Source organism: Panthera leo, chromosome C2, assembly GCF_018350215.1.
Source record: "Panthera leo isolate Ple1 chromosome C2, P.leo_Ple1_pat1.1, whole genome shotgun sequence".
Classification (NCBI taxonomy): domain Eukaryota; kingdom Metazoa; phylum Chordata; class Mammalia; order Carnivora; family Felidae; genus Panthera; species Panthera leo.
Genome location: NC_056687.1, coordinates 54,619,830 through 54,647,371, shown reverse-complemented (window position 1 = coordinate 54,647,371; position 27,542 = coordinate 54,619,830).

The following is a 27,542-nucleotide window of genomic DNA, read 5'->3' as shown; positions in this document are numbered from 1 at the left end:
TCTAAATTCTTTTAAGCAGTTAAGGGAGAGGTGAAAGAAAGAAAGAAAGAAAGAAAAAGAAAGAAAGAGGAAGGAAGGAAGGAAGGGAAGAAGGGAGGGAGGGAGGAAGGATGGGAGGGCGGGAGGGAGGTAGAAAGAGAGAAAAACCCAACTCTTTCTGAGTCTATTAGGACTTAAGATTGCCATCAGCTCAAAATAGTCCACACGCCAAAGTGGTCCCATATTCTGCTCCGTCTCAGGGCTCTCAAGCACAGGAGGAACATTGCCAGGTAGGTCCTGGAGACAAGAAAAGCTGAGTATATAAGTTTCTCAACGCCGCTACAACAAATGACCGCAACCTCGGTGGTGTCACACACACAGAACACAACTTTATTGTCTTACAGTTCTGTATATCAGAAATCCTAATATCAAGATGCCAGCAGGGCTGTGTTTCTCCTAGAGGCTCCATGGGACAGTCCTCCTTTGCCCTTTCCAGCTTCTAGAGGCTGCCACCCTCCTTGGCTGGGGTCTCCTTCCTCCATCTTCAAAGCCAGCAGAGCAGAGTCCACCACCTCTCCCTTTCTCTGACTTCTTGCTTCCATCAATGCGTCTCTTTCTCTCACTTCTCTGGCCTCCCGTCTTCCCCATAAGGCCCCTTGCGATTACCCTGGGTTCGGATAACCCACAGCAATCCCCAGCCACCGCCCCAAATCCCCATCTCAAAATCCTCAATTGTGTCAGTCCCTTGGCTGTGGGAGGGACATGGTCACATGGCCATCTCTTGGAGGGGCTATGACTCTGCCTTTCACGCTGAGTATCCAGACTGAGAAGGAGCCCGTGTAGGTCATGCCCGAGCTTCCGGTGGCAGGGCAGTGCTTAGCCAGGCCTGCACAGGCACCCACAAGAGGGTGGAGCCAAAATTAGCAGGTGTGAGTTCTTATAATGAAGGGGTGACTTAACCTAGACCCCAAAGTTATCCTGCTTTTCACCTGATTAAAGGCTGATTTGCATTCAGCTTGCCCTAAAACCACAGACTACTGTACTGTTACTATAATAATCCAAGGTACCAAATTGGCTTGTAAAAGTGCATTGAGGACAGCAGAAAGGTGACACTGAGAACTTGAACAATGGGAGTACCAGAGAGTTAAATTACTGAAACCCGCATGAAAGGCTGATTTTATAAAGTTATGCAGTAAATGGGTTAATCCCAAGCTACCGTTAGCAGTCACACATTTAAAGGAAGAGTGGGAGGGTCAGGAAGGTTAATAAGCTTTGGAGCAGAGAGGTGCAAAGAGGTCAGGGTAGGCTGAGCCCCTACCTCGCCCCTCTCCCCTGACAAACCCACTGAGCCTGTCCCCAACAAGAGATGGACACTTTAGACATAAAGCCCGAGGTCCCTTAGGTCTTCAAGTTGTGTCGCTAACTGCTCTTTCCTCTGATCCCAGGCTCTCCACGAAACCCTGGGATAATTGGTCTTCCCAGGGAGCCCCCCACATAAGGAGAGGACACGCTGTCAATCTCTAGTCTCCTTGCCAGATCAACTCTGTTTCTCACAGAAAATTAACAAACTGGCATGCTGGCTTGCATATATTAATACCTTGGGAGTTTAGTTAGCATGAATCAGCACCTCAAAGCTGTCAATCTCCGGTCTGCGTGACAGATATATATTCTAATTTCTCATGGAAATGAGCAAATAGCTATGTTGGTTTATATTTATTAATGCCTTGTGAGTTTAGTTAGCATGAGTCAGTATCTTAACTCTGATCAGCTCAGGGTCCCTGCAAGAACTGAGCTGCAGTAAATTCCCCAAGATTTTCTTCTAACTAAAAAAGTCCCATCCCACCACCTGCCGCCCGCCCCCCACCCCATCACATTGCCCAACCCTCATCCTGCACCAGTTTCTTGTTTATCTCCATGGGGTTCAGTTACACAGAGTACAATGTGAAAGGCACCCCCTGTGGTTGTGCAGCCCTGCCCTGAATAATTCCCGAGGACCTTTTGAGATTTTGCTTAAAAGCTGCTCCTTTAGAAACTCTCATAACCCCTCGGGGCTCTCCAGGCCTCCCTCCCTGCCTTACTTCAAAGAATCCTACAATTTCCTTCTTGCCCTCTTCACCTTCATTTACCATCTGTCTTCCCCACCCCCACGTGGACCCGGTTTGTTTTACTCCTGTCAGAGGCCCATGCCTGGCACACAGGAGGTGCTCAATAAATACCTGTTGGCCAAATAAATAGATGCTGCCCTGACCTCCTTTCCTCTGCCTCTTTTCAGCCACCAGAGACTGGAAAACGGATGCTAACACACCAAAAGATCCAGAAGGAGATATTACACATTGAGGGAAAGGTCACATTCAAGATAAGACAGAGAATGCCTTTGTGGAGTTAACAGGAGGCTGTCTTCCCAGGAGCAATGCCCATTAGGACAGACTGTGACAGGACAGTGCTGCCGCAGTGACAGGGCCGCAATGAGGCATCTCTAACAAACAGCCGGACATTTCTATTTGAATGTCCTGACATTACCACAACTCAGCATGTCCCAAAGCAAGGTCAGAGTCTTTTTCATCTGTACTCCCAAGTGTTCTTACTTCTGGGCGTTTCCCAGGATCTTAACTTTGGAATCACTTAGGATTCCTCTGTCTTTAAAGTTCATAGCAATTAAACCTACAACTCATGTGGGTTTCTAATAGTACCGATGCCTTAATTCCCAATCCCACTCTGTCATACACCCGGGCAACTACCACAACATCTTGAGTTGGCTTCCGGTGTTTGGTCTCTCACATTTTCTCACCTATACCATGTCTTGAACGTGTAAAAAAAGAAAAATACTACTTTTATAACCTCAGCTCCTCTCTTTTCTGAAACTCCTTCAATGGCTCTGTGAAGGGCCATTCACTGTCAGCAAACTGGCCTTTGAGGCCTTGCACATGGGCCCCATTTTGCCATCCTCATTGCCTGCTGTCTCACATCTGAAACCCTGATGTTACTCCCAGGCCGTGTCTCCTCCTCTGGGGCAGGCACATCCTACCCCCCTCCCTAAAGATATCCATGCTTCTCCTGCCCCCATCCTTTCCTTCAGGCTGGGCTGTCCTCCCTTCACTTCCCTCTTCTTTAAGCCCCACCTACCCTTGGCATCCCAGCTTAAGTCCCAAGGCCCTTATAAAACTTTCCTCAAGGGGCACCTGGGTAGCTCCGTTGGTTGTGTCTAACTCTTGGTTTCGGCTCAGGTCATGACCTCACGGTTCATGACGTCAAGCCCCATGTCAGGGTCTGTGCTGAAAGTGTGGAGCCTATTTGGGATTCTCTCCCCCTCTCTCTCTGCCCCTCCCCTACCTTCTCTCTCTCTCTCTCTCAAAATAAATAAATAAATAAATAAATAAACATTAAAAAAACTTTACTCAATTATTTCAACCCATATCCAGAGACTCACAGAGCAGAAACGAGTGTTAAGAGAACTTAGACTTCAGAGTGCAGCCCTCTTTACAGCTCAAGAAATTGAGGCTGGCAGAGCCCAACCTTGCCTCCTCTCAGAAGTCACCACTTTCCCATTCCTCATGGCACTTACTCGCCAGCTGCCTGTGTTCTTCCTGCTTCCCATCTACCCTATGGGAAGGTTGGCTTCAGGAGGACAAGGGAATCTAGGGGGCTTTTTCTGTAGCAACCTCAGTGTCTCATTCTGTGTCAGGTTCAGAAGGCCCTCCACAAATACCTTCATTGAAAGAAACTTGGTGAGTATGAGTACAGCAGCCCCCTTATCTGCAAGGGACATGTTCCAAGACCCCCAGTGGAGGCCTGAAACCACAGGTAGTACCAAATCCTATATACACTGTTTTTTCTTGTGCATACACATCTATGATTTTATAAATTAGGCACAGCAAGAGATTAACAACAACTGATAGAACAATTATAACAATATGTTGTTTCTCAAAATATTGTTGTTACACTGTACTTTTCCTTCTTGTGATGACGTGAGATGACAAAGTACCTGCATGATGTGATGAAGAGAGGTGAATGACGTAGGCACTGTGACATAGCATGAGGCTACTATTGACCTTCTGATGATACGTCAGAAGGAGGATCATCTGCCTTGGGACTACAGTGACCATGGGTAACTGAAACCACAGAAAGTGAAACTGCCGGGCATGGGGTGTTGGGAGGAGACTACTCTAAAAGGAAATTAAAGTAAAGAAGAAAGAATTTGGTTATGGGTGTTTCCAATCAGTGCCAGGTGATAAGGTGGCCTAATTCTCAGTGACCCATCCCAATTTGCTATGATCAGGTAACCTGGTCTGACAGAGCTCTCCTAATGGAACTGATCCCTCAGTCCCTGAAAAAGCTGACAGCCTGAGACTATTTGCCAAACAGACTTCTCACAGTTGGACAGTGCAGCAGGTTAAATGATGGCTCCCCGAAAAAGGTATGTCCACTTCCAAAACCCCATAATCTGTGGTTATGACCTTATTTGGAACAAGAGTCTGTGCATATGTAATTAAGTTAACGATCTTGAAATGAGATCATCCCAGATTATCCAGGTAGATCCTACATCCAATGACAAGTGTCCACATAAAGGACAGAAGAGCAGAAGAGGCAGAGAAGAGGAGAAGGCCAAGTGAAGATAGAAGCAGAGACTGGAGTGATACAACCACTGGCCAAGGAACACCTGGAGCCATGAGAAGCTGGAAGAAGCAAGGAGGATTCTCCTCTAGAGCATTTGGAAGGAGTCTGGCCCTGCTGATACCTTGGTTTCAGACTTCCAGCCTCCAGAGGTCTGAAAGAATACATGTCTCTTGTTTTAAGCCAACTGGTCCTTGGGAATTTGTTTCAGCAGCCTTAGGACACAAATATAGGGGAACCTGGAAGGTTCATCTGTCTCTTCCACCCTGTGCACAGAAACATTAATGGAGCAGTCAAGCATGGAAAGGTCATTGTAACTTGATCGGTGTTGGGATAGTATTCCCATGGTGTGGGCTGCACTCAAAGGAGGAGCATTTGTCCAGTTGGTGCTGGAATGGGGGTGGGGCAAAAGGAAGAGACAAAGAGAGACAAAGTCAAGGAAGATATTCATGGAAGGCCTCTGGAAGGAGGAGACCCTTAACTGAGTCTTCAAGAACGAGGACTTAACTGGATAAGAAGGCTGGAGAAGATGTCACATAGGTGACACTGCACAGCAATCAGTGTAAGAGAACCCAGTGTGCAGAAGTACAGCAGCCAGAAGTCTAGGTCTTTGAGGGGTTGGGTCTTTGAGGGCTTCCTAGACCACATTGAGAAGTACAGGCTTTTCTTTTACAGGTGACTGTCAACAGGGCCGATACCAGGGCTTGTCTGAGTACATTTCTTGGTTGTCACAAAGACCAGGGGGTTTCTACTGGCACTTAGTAGCCAGCATCCAGGTACATTTAATGTCTTACAGTGTCAGTGGACTGTCCAGCACAACGAAGAATTTCTTGTCCCTCCAAAACTTTCAAAAGAGTCCCATCATCTTGAGAAAAACTGGTGGTAATAATACAAAATCGCTGATGGGGTTGCAACAGGTAAATGACCGGAGGGGAAGTTCAGACAGTTCATTGTGGTGCAATGGGAATGTAAGATACAGGAAGAGGAGAGTGATGGCTTGAGAAAAATTAGGAAGCCACAGCCCAAGTACAGTGAAGGCTTGATGAAGATGTGAAGACCTGAGGCAGCAGCAGAAGGCAGGATGGCAAGGGGGATTGGGAGGCAAATTCAAGAGACATTTAGGTTAAAAGTGTAGAATTTGTTTTTGAATAAGAGACTGAATCTTGAATTTCTAGTTCAGGGGTGTCATTAACACATAGTAAGAATAAAAAGAGGGTGACTGGATCATAATTCAATTTGGGACTTGTTGATATTGAACTGCCTATGAGACAGTGAAACAGAAATGCCCATTAGGCAATTGAAACCTAACATTCAAAGGATGGCGTGAACGTTGTAGTCTCTAAGTAGAGTATTTTCAAACAGACTAGCAGAAGGTGGTTTCCCTAAGTGGACAATTTGAAGCCTAGAAAATTACTAGTCTCACCCTAAAGGGATTGAATGTTTACAAGTTAGTGTCATTTCACCAGATTTTGATTTCTTTTTTTATTTAAAGGACAAAAGAAACTCTTGACCTTCAAGTGAAAGGCTTTGTTTGCACTGAGATTAGTTTGCAAAGGAAGATAACTGCTCAGGTGCTCAGGGTTCATGCCACTTGTGTGACAAGGAACTAGATTGGTTTTATGAAACAAACAGTTGGAAAAAACAGAGCATTAGAGTGGTTTAGACAACTAAGACTGGAGTAAATGTTGATTCTTGGCCTTTGAAAGAGGATTCTAGATTAAAGAAGGTAGTATTTCATTTCAAAACATTGTTCTTTGTTGTGCTACTCGGATCACTTGAGATATTTCTGTTAGCTTATGTTTGATTGTAAAAATAACGTCACTATTTTGCTTCCGTTTAGCAGGGATAAAATTTCCAGTACTGTTCATTTTCTTTAGCCACATGTAGTCCATGAGAGCTCCCAAAAGTTCCAGAAGCTCCTTTCACTTTTCAATCTGATGGCTTTATCTAAAATCCATGAAGGCAAGGACCAGACCTGTCCAGTTCACCATTAAATCTCCAACAGACAGCATACCACCGTGCACATGGTAGACACCCAGCAAATATTTGATTAAACAAACAAACAAAAAAGCTTTCATTCCAGTGACTGAAGGAGTATTAAACCACTAACTACAGTAGTAATTCCTAAACTGCCTTTTGAATGAAGTCTTCCAAGGGGAAGAACAGGCAGCTCAGCAAAAAGGCAGTCTGTAGGATTAACCTATTCTGGGGAGAGGAAGGATAAGGAAGAGTCACTCAAACTGTGCTCTATAGGCTAAGAGAGGAAGCAGGAGGACCAGCGGAAGTGGACGTTGAAGTCCTAGGACTATGGATGCCAGAGATGAGTGATGTAAGTAGGAGATTAGGAAAGAGAGAGGGGCTCTGAGAGCCTCAATTTCCTGAGCTGTAAAGAGGTGCAGCACTCTGAGTTCTAAGTCCTTTCAACACTCAGCTCTTCTCTGAGTCTCCATATGTGATTTGAAATAATCAAGAAAAGTTGCATAAAGGCCTTGGGACTTAAGCTGGCCTGTGAAGATAAATCTCTTGTGGAAATACTCTGAGCAAAATGATAAGATCAGAAAGGAGCATGGGCCTTCAGCACCAATAGAGAGATGATTTGCCTGTCCGAGAGGGGGAGGAGAAATTTATAAATAAAAGAAGAGAAAGATATTTTTATGTTTATTTATTTATTTATTTTTGAGAGAAAGAGAGAGAAAGTGGGGGAGGGGCAGAGAGAGACAGGGAGACACAGAATCCGAAGCAGACTCTAGGCTCTGAGCTGTTAGCACAGAGCCCAACGCAGGGCTTGAACTTATGAACCGTGAGATCATGACCTGAGCCGAAGTCAGGCGCTTAACGGACTGAGCCACCCAGGCATCCCAAAGAAGAGAAAGATTTATGGTAGAAAGTATTAGGCCAAATTATTTACCAGGAATAGATGACCTCATATAATCTCACAAAACTCTCTGAGATTGGGACTGTACTCTTATTGTCCTAATTTTTCAAATTTGAGAACATTGAGGCACAAAGAAGAAGAACATGCCCCAGGACACATAACAATCAAGTGGCAGGGCCAGGAATGCCATACAGGCAATCTGACTCCCCACCTACCACTGGGAGAGCAAGGGGCATGGGGGCACAGGTAACCAGTGAGGTGTATTTCTTATCACAGTCCTGTAAGGTTTTTCACAGTGTGATGTAGGTTTTTATCTCCTTTTCCTCCAGTAAGTTTATAAGCCCTGCGAGTGCAGGAAGAGAGACTCTATCATGGTTCCTATAATTCTTTATAGTTCTAGAACCTGAACAAGGGTTCAACCCTACATTTTTTTTTATTGGAGAGGAATCTATTATACACTTGTGCCTGCCTTACACAGGACTCCCTTCTGTCCACGTGTCACTGCCAGCCTGGCCAGAAGTGGACACCTGAGTCAAGGTCAGCCTATGACCTTGAGTTTAATTATGATGGGGCTCTTCCCAACAAAAACAATCTCTCCTAGATAGTATCTATTTCAACCTATCAGACCCTCTTATGTGGGGTGTGAAAACAGGATATTCAGAGAAAATCATTAGTCAGTAGCAGGATGGAGGCCAAATGACATACTGAATGAAGACAGCAAGCAGAAACTATTAAGCAGAAAAAATAGAGTCAATAAAGAGTCAAAGAAGAAGTTGAAACAGTAAGTAGCTGGGTTCCTGTCATAGAAAATACTAGAACAGAGAAGTTGTGGCTACCAGCAAGGCCAGCTTCACAGATGTGTGACCTGTGCAGTCTCACAGCACTGGGCTCAAAAAAACTCTCAACTTGCAATTTTTGCCCTGAAATTCTTAATAACTGTTAAACAAGGGACTATGCATTTTTATTTTATCCTGGGCCATGCAAGTTATGATAATGAAGGTGATCACAATGGCAATAATGACTACTTTTAAGAAAAGAAAAAGGAACAGAGTGGGGGACTTGAGCAGACTGGAGACTGAAAAGTGCCAATGTCGTCCCCGTCAGCCCTCTCCATCCTCAGTTCTCCAGACCCACCAAGCACGGCCTGTGCAGGATTCTGTCCACTGCCTCCAGGGTAGTCTTCTTAGAACACAAGCTGCTTCATTCTGCATAAAACCCTCCAATGCTCCCAATGCCCTTAGGACAATGCCCCGTGGGATTATAAACTTGACACTGCAGATCATCTATCCTCATCTCAGAAACAAGGACAGGCTTGGAGTGCTCTCTGTGGGAGACAACAAAATATAACCAGGCACCAACTCGTTACCAGAGAAATATCCCCTCTTAGAGATTATGGCATGTGTTTGGAGATCTTAAAATATTTCAAGATCCTGACCGGAGCTGATCAGGGAGATTGTGACCCTCTGGGGCGGTGGGGAGAGGATGACACCCCAAGGAGTGTGCTGGAGAAGTAACAGAAGATGGCTAGAATGAGACCTGGGGTCAGTTGAGAGGGACGATATGAAGTAGGAAGCTGCTAGTTACCCTAGAGCCTCTGTTTGGCTGAGTTGGATGTAATGGTTGGGGTCAGAGCTAAATTGTGACAATGGAGCAAATGAGCAAATGAGCACAGCCTCTTCTTCTGCCCTTTTCCCAAGCAGAGCTCTCAGCTTCTCCTATAAACAAATGTTGAGTAAATATTTAAAAAACAAAGTTTTAAAGGGTGCCACGTATTGGACCACAGGACTAGACATGATTCAGTCCAGCCTTGCTCACCTCTTGCTCTTCTTTCTCTGTCTGTCTCTTTCTCTGTCTGTCTTTCTCTATATACCACTATTTTCTCAGTTCCTGGAAAATTCTATACCAGGGATTTCTCAGAGGCTCTTTTCTCTTCCTAGAAAGTAGTCTCCTTCCTTTGCATCTGTGTTCTGATCAGCCATGGGCATGATGGCAGGATCAGGTAAACAGAGGCAGTTGTGTGGATGTCAGGTGCAGACAAAATAGACTTGTCTCCAACTCCAGAAGGAGGACTTCCTAACTACAAAGAAGTATTAAAAAGATGATGGAAGGGGGCCTGGGTGGCTCAGTCGGTTAAATGACCGACTTTGGCTCAGGTCATGATCTCATGACTTGTGAACTCGTGCCTTGCATCAGGCTTTCTGCTGTCAGTGCTGAGCCTGCTTCAGATTCTCTGTCCCCCTCTCTCTGCCCCTCCACCACACGCACTCTTGTGCTCTCTCTCTCTCTCAAAAATAAATTAAAAAAACATTTAAAGAAACATGATGGGAACACCTGGGTGACTCAGTCAGTTAAGCATCCAACTTCGGTTCAGGTTGTGATCTCACAGTTCATGAGTTCAAGCTCTGCATCGGGATCTGTGCTGACAACTTGCAGCCTGGAGCCTGCTTCGGATTCTGTGTCTCCCTCTCTCCCTACCCCTCTCCAACTCACACTGTGTCTCTCTCTCCCAAAAATGAATAAATATTTTTAAAAATTAAAAAAAATTAAACAAATTTTAAAAGGATGATGATATCTAGGTTTTTGTTATGAGACACTTTGATGGATTGCAAGCCTCTCAATGATTGAAATTCTGTCTCCTCATAATATCTCTGTCCTCTGTATGGGAGCAAACTTTGCCACCCAAAATGTGTCTCCTTGGCATGCAGATTATTTTAGGCTGTTTATTTTTAAGAAACAGAAGGCTCAGTCAAAGTATGGAAACAGCCCAAATGCCCATCAACAGGTGAATAGATAAAGATGTGGTATATATATATATAATGGGGTATTACTCGGCAATCAAAAAGAATGAAATCTTGCCATTTGCAACTACAGGGATGGAACTGGAGGGTATTATTATGCCAAGTGAAATGAGTCAGTCAGAGAAAGACAAATATCATATGACTTCACTCATATGAGGACTTTAATATACAAAACAGATGAACATAAAGGAAGGGAAACAAAAATAATGTAAAAACAGGGAGCGGGACAAAACATAAGAGACTTAAATATAGAGAACAAACAGAGGGTTGCTAGAGGGGTTGTGGGAGGGGGGGATGGGCTAAATGGGTAAGGGGCTTAAGGAATCTACTCCTGAAATCATTGTTTCACTGTACGCTAACTAACCTGGATGTAAATTTAAAAAAGAAACAAACAGAGAGAGAGAGAGAGAGAAAAAAAAAAAAAGGAAACAGAAGGCTCAGGAAGAACCTTTGACATTCCCCCTAACTGCCTAGAAGATTAGATAGAGGACTTGCTCCAACAGGAATCTGTCACCATAGATACCAACATTATGACATGAACTAGGGGAGGTAGACAGGGAGGAACTTAGCAAGTTCTCTATTTCATTGTTTCTAAATGGCCTAGCAAGCATTTGTTTATGAAACATTTACTCTTTTTCATCTTCTATGAATTGTCTTCCTTCTCTTTGAGGCTCCAGGCCCCTGACCCCTTCTTCTTAGTTCTGGATGTCATATAAGCCTCAGTTGCCTGACTGCCTGTGGACTTCCATATTCTTATGGACCCTGTACATATGCAATTAAATTTGATTTTCTCCTGTTAATCTGTCTCATGACCAGTCCAAAGAATCTTGAAGGGTAGAGTAAAATCTTTTCTCACCAACACTTCCCATTCAGACCCCACCCTGCCCCTCTCTGTAGTGACTAAGAGTACACACTGAGAAGTTAACTTCCCTGTTGGACTCCTGGCCTCACCACTTAATGTTTATGTGTCCCCGGGGGATATTATTTTTAATTCATTGGTTTGTTTGGTTTTTGTTTTTAATCTCTGTGCCTTTATCTTCATCTATAAAGTTGGGATAACAGTAGTACAGTACCAACTATAGAGCCAATAGGATTAAATGAAACAATTTATTACCTGACATCATAACTGCATGAAACATTTTAATTATTAGTGCAGTGTCTGACCCTTGGTATTATTTTGAACACTCAACTCAATAAGTACTTAATAGATATTCCTTGCATTGAATTGAATGCTAAATCCCATTGCTAAGCTCTTATCACTGCACCCTTACTTCTCTCTAACATAACTCTTCTCTTCAGAATCCTATCTGAAGTCAAGATAAGAATGAAAGGAATAATCCAAATCTTCCGTTCCTATACCCCATAAAATATTTTGAATTTCAAACAGAAGCAGAATGTTTTCTGATGGAATACTCTATTATATTTTCTTGAAAGACTCTTTTAAAATATTCATCTACTATACTCAGTAAAAGAGGTCCAGTTTGCAAAGCAGGTGAAAGATATTATGAAGTTCTCTGCCAAGCCGTAGAAGAGTGTCAGTTCGTGGGAATTTATCATGTGCAGTTCATGAGGCCCCAGGGTCATGATGTTGGCATTTAAACATTAGCAAGAATAGCGCTGAAAGCAAAGCTGACATATGTAAGAATGAGTGGGCCCCAGTGCTGCCTTTTGTTCTCTCAGAAAGATCATAGCATATTAATGGGAGCTACTCCTAATTCTTCCTCAGTGGCTGCCACATCAGTCTGAATGCACCCTTCTTCAGTCCTCTAGATGGCTTATTTGATTATAATGGAGTAAATTTTAACAGGGTCTGCCATTCCCTTCTTTCCTTCCTCCCTCCCTCCCTTTCTTCCTTCCTCCCTCCCTCCCTCCTTCCCTCCCTCCCTCCCTCCCTCCCTTCCTTCCTTCCTTCCTTTTCTCTTTCTTTTATTAAGTAATTCAAGAATATTTGAAGCCATCTACCAGGGGCCAGGCAGTAAACTGTAGTGATCTGATACTTGGTCTCATGAATCTTCCAGTCAGGCAAGGAATGTAGACACTAAATGTTAGTAAATTAGAAGCTGCCATGAACGACAAGAGACTGGGTCTGGACGATAAGACAAAGTCCCCTGGAAGAAATAATTTTCCTCTGAGATCTGAAAGATGCCCAGTCCAGCTAGGAGACACTGGCTGGGAAGAGAGAGTGTGGGTGTCAGCAAGGGCAGTGGGAGAGGGCTATGGGAGCTGTCCTGAGGTCCTCGTGGCCTATACCTGTTCTGGGGACTCCATCGGCCCCTCACTGTCTCTGCACCTGTGCTAGGGGTGACTTGCTGTCATGGTTTGAAGGGAATATTATGCCCCACTCTGGACTTGATAATGGCCAGAGAGCACTCCCGTTTGCACACATGGAAGTCCTGGCAGAACTGTCTGCCTCAGGCTTGACGTTCTAAGAAGCATAGCTAGAAGTGAAATGCAGGACTTTCTGTCTCTAAAACATGTGCTCATACCACAATGCTAAGTAAGGCCCAGAGGGCTTTCTTAGGTAAATCTTCCCACCTGAAAATACCATCTTCACACAGATGCCTGAAATTACTCTACCAGAGGAAAGATAATACCTTGGAACAGAATGTGGTTTTTTCCTTATGCCCCTGTTTTAAAAACAAACACTGAGCAAGGTTTGGAACGTTGAAAATGCTCACGATAAAGAAAAGGGGAACAGAATATTCTTAAGGGTATGTTTACTGTTGCAATCAAGAGTAGTTCCATATCTTGAATTCTTCTATACCTTCAATAAATACATAATAAAAAATTAAAATTATTTTAAAGCGCAAATACTCCTTGGGAGGGGTAACCTATTAAGTCAGTAACATTTAAGAGTGTATATGTTTATTGGGAAATTTTCATCCTAACAAGAGAAATGAGAGCAGGACACAAATTATGGCTGCCCCCCAAAGTTTGAGAGGGAGAGGCAGAGAATATAGTGCTAAACATAAATATCATACTCTTCAGGACTTTACCTTGTACCATTTCTTCTCAGTTATTATAAAATATTCTGTGTTCCTCAAGCCTAGTCCACATCTGCACTGGACATTCGTTCAGAGTGTTCTTTCTGTGTGAAGTATCTTCTTAATTCTTATTTCACCTCCTCTAAGAAACCTTTGTAGATCTCCTTCATCAGAAACCATCCGTGCCCCTCTCTCTTCCTACACTGTGTGGTGATATCTCTATTATTAAACCCTTACTGTATTAATGCTTGTCCTCAAGTTAATTAACCATTCATCTCGGGGCCCCTGGGTGGCTCAGTCCATTTCGTTTCAGACTCTTGATTGCAGCTGAGGTTCATGATCTCATGTTTTGTGAGTTCTAGCTCTGTATTGACAGGGTGGAGCCTGCTTGGGATCCTCTCTCTCTCTCTCTCTCTTGCTTCCTCTCACTTTCTCTCTGCTCTTCCCCCACTTGCTCTCTGTCTATATCTTTCTCTCTCTCTCAAAAGAAATAAATAAACATTTTTTAAAAATTAGACATTCTAGGTGCGTGGGTGGCTCCGTCAGTTAAGTGTCCAACTTTGGCTCAGATCATGATCTCACGGTCTGTGAGTTTGAGCCCTGCATCAGGCTCTGTGCTGGAGCCTGTTTCAGATTCTGTGTCTCCCTCTCTCTCTCTCTGCCCCTCCCCCACTCAAACTCTGTTTTTCTCTCTCTCAAAAACAAATAAACGTTAAAAAAAATTTTTTTTAAATTAAGCATTCATCTCTTTCCCCTTTGAAATTGTGAATTCTCAGGAATCCTAGCTCATAAGTTTGTTTATCTCCCACAGGGCCCAGCTTAGTGGTGTGTACAAGGTAGGGGTTTAATAAATGTTTAAAGGCTTGAAATGAAAGTATGTTCTTCCTAGTCTGAGTAAATCTTTGGTAGGAATTTCTCCATAAATAGCCATAATGAAGAGTTTTTCAGCTCAAGTCATTTGCAGGATTGCTTTGGCCTTGATGAATTTTCTTTGATAGAAAAAAAAAAAAGTAACCTAAATGCTCTTTCCTATGATAAGAGTCATAATTTCAAGAGACAGAGCTGTTCATAGGCAAACATTTTGAATTCTGTACTATGTTCGGAGCCAATTAGAAGCAATTGGATTTATGAATTTTTTATTTTCCTGATTGATTTTCTATTTAGTTTCTTCTGAATAACTACTTAAAAATCTTTCCATAACATTCACCCTTTTTGCTGATTTCTAGCTCTAGAGAACCAACCTTTCAGCAATTATACAAGCCCTTCACACAGGGGTTTTTTGGGGGTTTTCTGGGGTTTTTTTGGGCTTCCACTTCTTTTAAAGTAGTTTATTGAAATCTTCTCCAGATAAAAACCTTGAAATCATTAAGCAGATCACTGTTCAGAACCATGTTAATTCTTCTATTTTTCTCCTTAAAGGAGATGACTAGTGGACAGCTTGGAATAGCAATGAGGTATGGTATTTATCTGTAATACCTCTCTCATGATGAATAACTAAATTATCCAAAATCCTATTACTCGGAACATTTCAATCGTGGTAGAATAAGGTCTCTGATTTGGATCCTGGTTAATTTGGAAATGGCCTCCTTCCCTGGGGACATTCAGAGCTTCTGAGGCCAGCTGGTGATGGGGCCTGAATGTGAACACTGCAAAGCTAGGAATGTGAGCAAGAGCTTTTTAATTCCTGGTTAAAAATAGCCTGTGAGGTCTGGGGCTTTGCCCACCTTCGTTTTCTCCAGGGATTTCAGCTCATGTCCCAAAGATCCTCCCCTGGCCCTAAACACTGCCACAACTGTGCTAAATGGCTCAGGTGTCTACAGAGAATTGGACTTGGTCAACATTTAGAGCTATTAATCTAACAAGGGCTCAGACTCTGGGAATCCCTTCTGGCTACAACCTCCCCGGGCCTGGTCTTGGCTCCCAGAAGCCCTGTGTGTTCTGAAACCTTATCAAACCATCCACTATTACTTTCTTACTCATAGAAGAAGAGCAGGAGGGTCCTAGTGCTGGCTGGGCCCTTAGGGAGCATCCTGCTCAGGGATTTGAGCTTAGGAACTCTGTCATCAAATAAAATCACATATGGATGCCCCCATAAGAAAGAACAGACAAGGGGCACCTGGGTGGCTCAGTCAGTTAAGTGTCTGGGTGACTCTTGATTTCAGCTCAGGTCATGATCTCAGAATTCATGAGTCTGAGCCTCAAGTTGGGCTCTGCACTAACAGCTTGGAGCCTGCTTGGGATTCTCTCCCTCCCTCTCTTTGTCCCTCCCCTGCTTGTGCTCTCTCCCTCTCCCTCTGTCTCTCAAAATAAATAAATAAAAACATTTTAAGAAAGAAAGAAAGAGGGAGAGGGAGAGAAAGGAAGAAAGAAAAAAAGAAGAAAGAAAGAAAGAAAGAAAGAAAGAAAGAAAGAAAGAAAAGAAAAGAAAAAAGAAAGAAGAGGAAACAGGTAAGAACAGAGCTGCTCTGACCAAAGCATGAGTGTAGACCCCAACCACTCATCATGTCCTAGGTTCTGGTTTTATAGATTACACAGTAGAGGCCTAAACATATGGGATTTTGCATAAATTCAGTTAGTGGTCTTCAGCTTTTATTCCTATTGGTAATGCAGAGCCTTGGCCCCCAGCCAAATCCCCATTCACCAGCACCTCTTCCCTCATATTCTTGGAAGCCTCCAGAGAGTTTCTTTCAATGATCATGACTGATATCGTTCAGCTCCCTACATGTGCCTGTTGTGTTGTATGCAGTCTGTTCCCCTCTCCTCCTGCCCTTGTTGCCCCCTTGGGCTCTAGGCAATGTGCTCCTAAATCCCACAGGCCTTGTTACTGCCTCTGCTGGGCACTTCTGCCAGCCTGGGCAAGCCCTGCTCAGCTTCGGTGAGTACCCTTGCTAGGGCAGTGGAGATGGGGAGACCCTGAGGTTGACTTCTGCCTTTATGCATTCCATTCTGTTAAAAGGCAAAGCTAATCTTTTAAAGAATAATTCAGGAAAATAGCATTTTGTATTTGCTCACAGAGTGATTTGAATATTGAGTCAGTAGAAGGCTGGGATGAGGACCCATCTCATTTATTGAGAACTAAGGTGTTGGTTCTGGGTCTGGCTTATAGGCTGGATTCTTCCAAGATGAGTTCCCACCTTCAGGCTCTTCGGTTTCTCAGGCAAATCATTTCCCCTGGTGGTTCACTAGATTCATTAACTTGTAGCAGTGGGTAAGGCATAAGCCAGGCCATCTTCACTGGCCCCATCTCTGGATTCCTCCCTCCTAACTCCTGCCCCAAAAACACACTGTGGAAACAAAATTTGTAAGGAACTTAGTTTAAATTTAATTGATCTTTAACAAAATGAGAGATCAGGTATTTTGAGAGGTTTCTAGGTGAAAATTATATTTATCGTGGGTATGAATCAATGAGAACTGACCTGAACAATTAATTTTAAAATTTTGATCAAGCAAACCAATTGTGCAGGATCTAAAAAAAGCACACAGATATACCTAATAACTAGGAAATGTGAGAAATACACACACACACACACACACACACACACACACTCTTCCCTAAACCAGAAAGGAAAAGGAGGGAATTTTTCCATTCCTGTTATCTCCCCTTAGGGCTGGTTTAAGGCTTTGGTCCTTGTGAAATAATAAGAAATATCTATATATACTAGTCTTTGCCCCCAGTTCCTGACCAGGGCTCCTGAAACCCTTAGAAATCCCTAAATAATAAGAGCACGAGAATCATCTCTTGTTCTAGTGAGGTGACTTTGGGTGGGCTCCTGGCTGGGGGCTGGTCACTAGAAAGATCAAGGTAATGACTGGAAACTCGGAATTTTCAGCCCCTTCCCTCCGTTCTTCAAAAGGGGGAGAGGGCTGGAAATGGAATAAATAACTGATCATGTCTCTGTAACGAAGCCTCAAAAAATTCCCAGCAGTGTGGGGTTCAGAGGGCTTCCAAGTGGGTAAGCACATCTATATGCCAGGAGGGTGATGCACTTCAATTCCCAGGGACAGAAGTTCTGCACTCCAGAAGCTCCCAGGCCTTACCCTATGTATCTCTTCTTGTGGCCATTCATCCGTATCTTTTTTCATATCCTTTGATAAACTGGTAAACATAAGTAAGTGTTTCTTGAGTTCTGTGAGCTGTTCTAGCAAAGTGTTGAATCCAAAGGGGAGGAGGTCATGGGAACCTCCAGTTTGTAGCCAAGTTGGACAGAAGTTGTGGTTAACCTAGGGACCCACAACTTGTGAGAGGCATATCAGGTGGGGAGAGGGGACAGTGTTATGGAACTGAGCGCTTAACCCTGGGGGATCGGACCCTATCTTCAGGTAGAATTGAGTTAAACTGTAGAACACCCAGCTGGTGTCGCAGAATTGCCTGGTGGTGGGGGGAAAGCCCACGCAACTGGAGTCAGAAGCATTGTCAGTGTGGTAGTGGTGTCAGAGTAATGAAGAAACAAAAGAGGAGGATTGGAGGTTTTCCCTACACATTACCCAAAGTGTGGTCCACAGACCAGCTTCATGGACATCATCAGGAGCTTGTTAAAAACGCAGAATCTCAGAGCCCACTCCAGAGCTGCTGAACCAGAACCGGCATGTTAATAATGCGGGAGATCCGTACACACTTTAAAGTTGTGGAGCACTGCTCTGGATGATATCATCCACTTGCACATGTAGAAACTATGCCTCAGATCCTCTCAGAGTCCACATGTGGATGGGGTACAAGAGGGACAAAGTCCTGGGAACTTGGAGAGGAACAGGAGAAAAGGGGAGGGAGAGGGAAGCTGGGAAAGTTTGAGGGAGAAACAAACTTCATTCTTCTCCCTTTTGCCAAAGATTGGCTCTGGGCACCAGCCTTCAGAGTTGAAGCCAAGAGACACATCATCTAACTATCCAATTTCAAATAGGAACTGTGGGTTTTATCCAACTCCAGAGTGAGGCTGATATCAGGGACACTGGCCCAGCAGACCAGGACCCCCGCTTCCCGATTCCTGGCTGATCACAGCCCTGGAAGTGCGGTTTAGAAACTGACAACTGGCCTTTGAAAGAATACGTCATATTCACTGTTGTTTCCCCTTGAATGGAATCAATGCTCTGCCTCAAGATTTATTTCCAGCCTGACAACAATGTTCAAGACACATAGGTGGGGGGAGAAAATCCTAACTTTAGTAGGCAACGATGACACAGCCCAAGATTCTTTCTGTTTAAACCTCCTTGTGCTAAGGCAGTTAGATAAATGCAGAAGGGAAGCAGGTAAGTACCTGGCTTTGCAAAATAACACTATCTCATTTGCAGAAGATGGGTGAAGGTCAGTAAATAGCACGTTTGAAAACAAGCCATATCTCTGGGCTCTTCCATTCCTAGGCATTCTGTCCTAATGACGAATTTCTCACTGGGAAAGCAGGAGATACTGGCATCATGGGAATGGGGGCAAACCAGCACAGGCATGTCTCTGTTGTGTCTTCTCTGGGTCCTACTTTGTCCAGCGATGAGATTGGTCAGGGATGAAAGTCCACCCGCACACGCACCCTGTGTTCACACCCTTCTCTGGGTAAATACCACTGCTCTGTATCCTTTTCTTTTCCACTCAGAGAATCTGTCTTGATGACCCAAGAAATCCAGGGCTTGCAGCCAGAAGCCGTGCTGTGGACACAGGGCTTCCTCTTGGGCAAACAGCCGCACATGACAACACAGAGTTAGAAGTAGAGCCAGGGCAATGCGTCTCACTCACCACTCTCAGAGCTCTGAGGACAGGCTGCTATTAATCACCCCAGCCACATCTATCAGGCTTTTCTCATTTGGCCACGGTTCATAGTCACAGATGCACAGCGAAGGTCTTCTGTTAAATCAAATCCAACAGTTCTATGATAAGGATGACACAGGTGAATGGGGGCAAGAATGTATGTACAATCTTAGCTATGTGTCCACACTACTAAAAAAGGAGAGAAAGGAAATGTCTGTTGACTACCAACCAAATGCCAGATTATTAATTTCTCTCTGTCTTTCTCTGTCTCTATGGATATGTGTGGGTGTGCTTGCATGCGTGTGTATGTGTGTGTGTGTGTGTGTGTGTGTGTGTGTATAAAATCTTATTAAGCTTCACCATGGCCCTGCATGAAAGTCAGTATTAACCCTGTTTTCAGATGAGGATATTGAGGCTCAGAGAAGTTAAGAAATATATCCAAGGTTACACAGTTATTAGTAAAGAAGTTAGTATAGAAACTCAGGTTTAGGAGACTGGCAGAAATAATCAGAATAGAGAGGAAGATGAATAGTAGGGAACTGAGTCAGAGGGCATGGAGAAGGTGAAAAGAGAAAGAAGGAAAAAGAAGGGGGAGGGGAAGAATAAGAGGAAAAGGCCAGGAGCAGAAAGCAAACTACTTTTATAACCACAGTTCCTACCCTGGGGTCCCACTTACAGGCCACTTTGCCACTTATAGGCTGGTGGCTTGGTGCAAATCACATAACCACAGTCTCTTAATCTGTAAAGTGAGGGCAGTAACATCCAGCCACCTGCTTCACTGGCTTGTTGTCAGGATCAAATAAGAATCTCTGTGCAAAGTTCTGCAAAATTAGAAGTGCTGTACAAATGGAAGCTCTTCAAATGGTGTTTAAAGGATGTATGAGAATCAAGAGACCAGGTCCTTGGTATAAAGTGAAGGAGACTATCTACCAAATGGTTAACAGAGCAAGGAACCCCTACTTCAGCTTGGGAGCCAAGCTGTGAGAACTTGCAAGTCTTATTTCACATGGAATCAACCCCACATAGGGAGAGGTGAGCCAACTGACTCCAGTCCTTTGCTCCAGGTGGAGATAGCAGAGAACCAAGCCTGTTGATCATCTTTCCACTGAAGTTTCAGAGAGTGGAGACCGCCCGTCTCCCAAATACTGTGTGAGAATGAAGGGTGATCACCTCCTTTCTTCCTGGGCCAGTACAGTATCACCAAGTCATCCAATGCCTGTGTTTTATGCTTTTATTAATGACATCCTGGGAAAACAGTGAGAAGTGAAAATGTAGTGAATGTTGGGGGGTGGGGCAGGGCAAGACGTGGAGATCTGGAAGGAAGGAAACAGAAAATTTGGATGTTAATCCCATTTACGTGACACAATTCCAAAATTGAAGAATACTGAAGAAGTTTTTACTGAAATAAAGTCCAGGAAAAAGAAACCAGAGAGGAATAAATTAGTTGGAGAAATCTTTTTTCTGTTTTTTATAGGGCAGAGTACCAGAAAGGAGGAGACTAATTTGAGTAGTTTCTCTGAGGTGAGAACCATGGAGGAATTTTTGACAATGGAGCTAAAGGCAGTGTTGTTTGGCCTGAACTGGAAACAAGGCCTGAGTCTGTGAACTTTGCTCAACCAAAGAAGACCAAAAGCTGTAATTGTCAATATCCACCTGTTTAGTGTGTGTGTCAGGATTTGTGATTTTTTTGGTGGTGCTGGCTGAAAGGTATTAGAAGGAAGATGCTACGGAATGAAGGAGAAAAGCCCGTGTCTAAAGATATGCTCCTGGGAAAAGATAGCAGAAAATATCTCTTTGCTTTTCTTTCCTCCCTTGGGAGGGATACAGTGGACTGAATGGTGTCCTCAAACATATGGCCACATCCCAATCCCTGGAACATACGCATATTACCTTATTCGGGGAGAAGAGTCTTCGTGGACATGACTAAATTAAGGATCTTGAGATGAGGAGATCAACCTGGACTGTCTGGGGGGCCCTAACTGCCATCACAAGTAGTCTTAGAAGAGTGAGGCCAAAGGAGATTAAATAGACACACAGAAGAGAAGTCGATTTGAAGATGGTGATAGAGACTGGAGTCACATGACTTTAAGCAAAGGAATGCCTGGAGCCACCATATCTGGAAAAGGCAAGGAAGGATCTTCCCCTAGAGCCTCTGGAGGGAGAGTGGCCTTGCTGCCACCTTGATTTCAGACTTGGGCCTCCAGAACTGTGAGAAAATCCATTTCCCCTAAGTCACCAAATCTGTGGTAATTTATTACAGCAGCCATTGGAAATGAATGCAGGTTGAATAGGAAAAAGTTACCCAGCAGCAGAAACAACTTCAAGTCTTTTGACATCCCTCTTAGGTGCAGGACTAGGATGATTTGCCAGAACCAGGAGGCAGCGGTATCGACCAGCACACTGTGCAGATCCTGGTGGGGAGTTGCAGTGGGGAGGAGACCTTATCACGAATGGTCTCCTCAGAAGTGCTTGCTGACACAGGACCCATGGAGAGAGCCGAAGGCCACATTCCTGGGGATAGGAATAGACACATAAAATAGGACATGTATCTCCAGAGTCTCATCAAATCCCCAGCAAGACTGGGAGGTGGAAATGGAAGCTCCAAGAGTTCACTATGAGAGGAACCACTGAGACCTGGGTTTGAATCCCAGCTTCCCCACACATTGGCTGTGTAACCTGTCCCCCACCCCCACTGCAGGTTCTTCATCTGTAGAATGGAAGGGACAAAACCTACCTCACAGGCTTGTTAATGTGAGGTCTCAGGCACTTCACAAAGCCTTTGGCTTCCTGAAAGGGCTTGGCAAATGTTCATTGCTATCATTGCCCAAGATCTAGGTAAGAGCTGTGGGGCAGGTCCATCTGACCTGGGAGACGTGATCTTTCTGGAGCCTGAGGCTGTCTCGTCATGCAGGGCTCAGCCTGTCCCTGTGAAAGCACTAAGTTCACAAAACACCAGGTCTGCGCCAGGTCTTGCCTGCTGTTCTCAGGAACTACCTTTCTATGCTCCCCAAATCATAAGGGCCAGAAACCTGTGAACGGTATTTCTCAGACTCCCCTGCCATCTTGGTTCCAGTTTAGATTCCACCCATAGGAGGCCCTCACACGAGAGTGGGTGGCAGGTAGAGGAAATTTTTTTTTTCTTTTTTTGGCTCCAGCATGCATGGCAACAATCTAAGAGCAGTGGTAGAGGCAGTTCCGGCAGCAGAGGGATCCTGCAGGGCAGCAGCTGATGCAGGCAGTAAGGGTGAGAGATCTGTGGGCCCAGAGGCCACGGGGCTGGAGGGATGGCTGCGGTGCTGGGTCTCTGAAGCACATGGCTCCTCCCACCCTCATTTTCACTTCTGCTCTCCCAACCACTTGGAAACTTTCCTCCCTGTATGAAATCCCTTTTTACTCGAAATACCTACCATGACTTCCATTTTCCTGACTGAATGTGTCACCAGAACATCAGTCTTCTGCAGGGACACAGGGGCCAAAGCATGGAGATGTTACGGCCCCCAGAAGGCTTCCTCTCCCAGGAAGTGCCACCTAACATTTTCAGTTAGAGCTAAGTCTTAAAATGAAAATATACCAGAGGGAGCTATCATTTTGGCTTGAATACCTTCGGGGATCATTGTTTGTATTAGAATCTGTCATTAGAGAAAGTTTGGTAAATGAGGATGAGGGAGAGGAGTGCAAATAGCACCAACACAGAGAGAGGAAGCTGGGTGAAAGATGGAAAAAAGAGAAAATCCTTCAAAATGAGGAAAAAGCACCACTGATGAAAAGTACAGTTTTGCCCCGGTAGCCTTGATTACTTCATTTTTTAAATTGTGGCAAAATATACTTAAAATAGAATCTACCACCTTAGCCATTTTTAAGCGCACAGTGACATTAAATACATTCACATTGTTATAACAAACATTACCACCAGCCGTCTCTAGAATTTTACATCTTACCAAACAGAAACTCTATACCATCGTACAATGATTCTCCATTTCCCCTCTCTCAGGGCCTGGCTCCCACTGTTCTACTTTCTGTCTGCATGGATTTTACTACCCTAGGAACCTCATACAAGTTGAATCATATAATATTTGCTTTTTCGTGTCTGGCTTTGCCATGTAACACAGTGTCTCCTAGGGTTCATCCATGTAGTAGCATGTTTCAGAATTTGATTCCTTGTTAAGGCTGAATATATTCCATTGTATGTATGGACCACATTCTGTTTATCTACTCATTTGCCAATGGACATTTGGGTTGACTCCACCTTTGGTGATTTCAAATAATGCTGCTATGAACATTGAGGTACAGATGTCTGTTCAATCCCTGTTTCCAATTCTTTTGAGTAGAAATTTCTACCTCAAAGTAGACTTGTCGGATCACATGGTTATTCTAGTTTTAATTTTTTGAAGACCGCCATACTGTTTTCCACAGCACCTGCAGCATTTTACATTCCCACCAGTAATGCACCAAGTTTCCAACCTCTCTACATCCTTGCCAACATATTATTTTCTGTATTTTTTTAAAAAAATAATAGCTATCCTATTGGGTGTGAAGTGGTATCTCATTGTGCTTTTGATTTGCATTTCCCTAATGATTAGTGATGTTGAACATCTGTTTGTGTGCTTATTAGCCATTTGTATATCTTCTTTGAAGAATGTAACTTGACTTTTTACAGGAATTAAAAGGAGAATAAAGAGATTTAAGTATGCAGAAAGAAAAAAATGTGTACCCCTCTCCCCATATGAGCTTCAGAGACTACGAAAACCAATTTTTAAAAGAATGTGTGAGATCACATTCCTTACATATACTGAGTGCAAATGAATGCAGATGGGACTTTTCTGCCTAGTCAAATAAACTTAATCAGAAAGCAGATTCCAATATAAATTCAAGCAAGTTGTGAAACAAAATGCATAAAAGCATGTCAATTTCTATTGAGGGATGCATAAAACCCTATAAAAATAAAATTCCCCTTGTCATTCAAATTATGATTTATATGTGTCTGGTCTTCAGACAATAAGAAGTTGCATTTTAGGCTCGTGGACAAGGGAGGAGGGGCAGATGTGAAGGGAACAGCAAATCAGTGAAAAGAATAAAAAGAAATGCTTCCTGGCCTCTCTTTTTCACATCACACTTGATGCCCCCACAAGTGATACTCAGAACTGTGCAGGAGAGAATGTTCTCTGGGCGCAGTGAGGAGGAGGATCGCCCGCTCCTGCTTGCTGAGGGCATTTGTCTGGGATGGGCGCGTGGGAGACAGTCTGTCTTCAAATCTAGACACAAGAGAGATCTTATTTTCTTTCATAATTCCTTTTCCCCCCTTCTTTTTATTTTTACGCTAAAGTGTGTGCATATTGTTCAAGCATCTGGGACGTGATTCACCATTACTTTCTACAGCTTTTATTAAGCTTTGTGCCATTCACAAAAGAATAACAATGAAATTAATTAATGGCCAAGTTTATTTGAATCTATATTGCATCAAGTTTCTATCTCAATGTTCTTGGCCAAATAAAGAAAAAAAGATGCACTAGTGCTAACAGCTAACAGAGTAGCTGATACTTAGCAGATGCTTGACATGTATGAATGAATGACTACTTGGAAATTTGAACCCCGGTCATTTCTTCCCTGAGTTGTTATAATTACTTCCTAATTGCTCTCCTTGCATGACACTTAACTGCTGCCCACCAGATCATGTAACTAGGAGTCATCTTTACCTCTCCTGGCACACGCTTCACTAGCCATCCACAGATAGGAGCTGTTATATTGCCTTCAGACTAAATCTACAACATCCAAACTAAATCCACCCCTCTCCAAACTCTCTGCCACTGACTCTGATCGACTGTAGCTGGCTTTTTTAATAGCCCTCTTTCCCAACAAACTCTCTTCATTTTAGTACATTTCATTTAGTACAAAATTCCAACACAGCGATCTTCCTTCCTAAATCAAATGACATCAGGATACCATTTCTAGAAACATACGTCACAGCAATTACAAGCCTATGTAACAGAAAGAGTAGGCATGGATATGTGAAAAGTATATGAAGAGTGATGTTCATTGATCATAACTTGTAATATCAAAAATTGCAAACAAACCAAACCTCAATCTATCTAGGAATAAAAGAAACTGTCTCACAAATGGAATACTATGACAAAGAAGTAGGTCAACCTGTGTGATCTGGCATAGGAAGGTGTCTCCAACAGGGATGTCTTCAAAAGAAAAGTTGCAGACAGACAGACAGTAGAATATAGACAGATGGAGCATTTTGTATAGAGTGTAAACATGAATTGTGTAGGAAAGAGTTAACAAAGCAGGCCTGACAGTAATCCTCTGAAAGTTCTGTTTAGCAGGTTGGACTTTGGCTGGTATCTGGACACTTAGAATTCAGGAGAGTTCTGCTATTCCCAAATGAGCGAAGTGGCTCACTTGTGCCTAAACTGCTTGTACAACCAATGTGGTTGCACACGAACTCTTGCTTTCCTTCCGGGAGTCAGAAATTTTGGTATGTATCAGTTAGAGGCTACCTGTGTGACTAGCCCCATAAAAACCCCAGACACGGAGTCTTTAAAGAGCTTCCCCTGCAGACAGCATTTCATATGAGCCATTGTAATTCACTGCTGGCAGAATTAAGCATGTCTTGGGTGAGTGCACTGGGAGAGACCCTGGGAAGCTTGTGCCTGGCTTCTCTGAGTTTGTCTTTTACACCCGCTCCCTTTGTTGATCTTGCTGCAAGTCTTTTCACTGTAAATAGATCTTGTGAACATGATTATATGCTAAGTCCCGTGAGTCCTCCTGGAAAACCATAGAACTTGGGGGTGGTCTTGGGGGCCCCCAACACACAAACACATAACTATTGATATATGCATAGGAAAAAGTCTGGAACCATTGAAGATTTTTCATTTTAAGTGGAGGGTTGAAATTGTCATTTTACCTTTACTATATAATATTTTCAATGCAATGGGAATACAACTGAGTTTTAATTCTGTGTATGTGTGTCTTCAGTGATTGGCCAGGTTGTAATGATCACTTACATGTGTGTCACCGCATCATGATGAGTCCTTTGGGGCTGGGGTCCTGTCTCCATTTTTGAAACATCTCCCATGACTAGCAGTGGGCAAACCACATGGTGCATACTGAATTTGAAAGAAAAGCAAACAGAAGGACATGGAGATGATGTAGAGAGAACCTGAAAAGCATATTTTCATGTAGAATCTCCTTTCAAGTTTCAGATTTTCAGTACCTTTGATTTCCCAGCTTACTTCAAGCCTCCCCAATTTTTATCCCTATTTGGAAGAGATATGGAAAAGCCAAAAGTAAAGAAAAAAGAAGAGGTGACATATCATTGGATGAGAATAGAAAAATAACTACAATTTAAATTTCTTCTCCCCAGAGGCAAGCAGCTAGCCCTTTCATTTAACATAGTTTATCCAAAAGAGGACAGTACGACTTTTTTCTCAAAGAAATCCCTGCAGCAACATGACTGCTATATCAGAGAAGGACATCATATGTGCAGTAGTTAGGATGTAAAACAAATGTAGAAACCTTTTACATTTTCTTCCTTTTGAAGGCTTTGTTTCATAAGAATGATTAAATACCTGAGTAACCGTAGGGTACCACTTCGTGAAGATGAGCGAAATCAAGTGTTTGTTCATTGCCTTGGGCTATACTAATACAGAAGTGTTTTCTGGGTGTTTTGTTTGTTAGTTTGTTTGTCTTGTTTTGTTTTTAATTTCACCTGATACATAAGAGTAAACCATAATAGATTCAAATTCTGGCACTGACTATTGAAGACTTGTCATAGCGTAGATTTCAAGGGGACATAAATAATTAAAGAAACATACAGCAGTATGTGACTACTGAGTAAAAGGCGGGCTGGGTCCAATATACTTTGTTTTGAGTTTTAAACTGTCTCTACTTGGAGTCTATAATTCAAGCTGGCACTGAATCAGTATTTTCTAAGTTTTCTCTTGCTTTTTTTTTTTTTTTTTTTTGAGAGAGAGAGAGAGAGAGAGAGAGAGTGGGGGAGGAGCAGAGGGAGAGAAAGAGAATCTAAAGCAGCCCAACACGGGGCTCCACACAGGGCTCGATCATGAGGTCATGACCTGAGCCAAAATCAAGAGTCTGACACTTAACCAACTGAACCATCCAGGCGCCCCTTCCTACTTAGTCATAGATATGCCATGTATTATATAGACAGTCACAAACTGAGAAGGCACAGAAATGCATACTTCACATATGTGTATGAATATTTTATCTCCATGTTAGAGCCAACCTGTGAAAATGAGTATATTGGAGCGGTCAGGCTGGCCTTATCCAGGATCTGAGAATAATTTAGAGGCACCGAAACTATAATTTAAAAACCATTAAATTCCTCCCTGAGCTACTGCTACTATGGGCTTCCAGCCATAGCCTTGAAAAGGTTTTTTTCCTGGTGAAAGATCAGAGCCTGTTTTACATGCTGACGCTTTGTAAAAATGTGAATCCATCTACTCTGGTTATAGAAAGTCAGAGTTCACTTGACATTTTCATTACTAATAGTCATTTTTCAAACGAAACTCACACTTCAGTGGATTCTCAGTGGTCAT